The following is a 1,115-nucleotide window of genomic DNA, read 5'->3' on the forward strand; positions in this document are numbered from 1 at the left end:
TGCTCATTCTGCATCACCTGAAAGCTGAAGTCAAGAATTAAGGAAGTGCTTTCTGGTCGAAGTCATGTTCTCCCATGTATTTTTTTGTAAAAAGACAATAATACATTAAGTACTTTTAATAGAGTAAACACCATTGAGAAATTCGTAAGATGTGAAACACTGAGTGGTGGAATTACTTGAGGCTGCTACTGCAAATCAGGATGAAGCCTTGTCACTACATGAGGGATAAGGATCTGGTGGCAATTCAGGCCATATTATAGGCCATGGATAGAAACATGAATCAATTGAAAGTACTGTAGTCCTATCAGATTGGAACTGTATACTGTTTGTATGAATGTTGTTATGTATTTGATATGACATCATACCATACACTGTGTTGAGAAATGTTACCAGTATTAAGGTTTTTCCTTGTATGAACATTTATCAACAACACATTTATTTTCTTTATAAAAATTTCCATTGACTTTTTGAATTGCATTGTATTGTACTTTACAATGCAATATGAAAAGAACAAAATAACAGAACAGTACTTGCTGATAAATGATAATGAATACAGCAAAACTTTCATTATTTCTAGTTTCTTTTAAATTTTATATGCTGGTTGGCTACATTGATAATATTATATAATTGTAATATTTAACACATGTTTATAAATGGATTGGATTGAACTCTATAATCAGCTATGTTTTTAAAGCAGTTCTGTGTAGGTATATAATGTGCTACAGTGTTTCAATAATATTCATATAAAAGTTCAGATTTTTGTCATAAACTTCTTTCAACCTTGTGTTTACTGTTGTGTAGTTAAATGTATATACCCAGTGAGTGATCAGAGAGATAATGAAAGTGCTGATGGGATGCAACTGGCTGAACTGAGGTATATTAAAAATTTATTTGTTTCACCTTATTGGAATCATCAATTGCTCTACTTTTATTCATTAATTTAGTCCATATTATCAAGATCTTCAAGCAGTTAAACAAAAATCAACAGGCATGGCAAGAAATACTGATTAATGTTAATTATTTACATTGCATGCAAATAAAAACATTTGAAATTTTACATCAGCCTCAATGTGTTCTTATTTTTTGAAGTAATTCAGCCTCAGTTTTCTTTTAAA

This window comes from Anneissia japonica, unplaced genomic scaffold (assembly GCF_011630105.1).
Source record: "Anneissia japonica isolate Jap-2015-1 unplaced genomic scaffold, ASM1163010v1 scaffold585_len4108843_cov191, whole genome shotgun sequence".
Taxonomy (NCBI): domain Eukaryota; kingdom Metazoa; phylum Echinodermata; class Crinoidea; order Comatulida; family Comatulidae; genus Anneissia; species Anneissia japonica.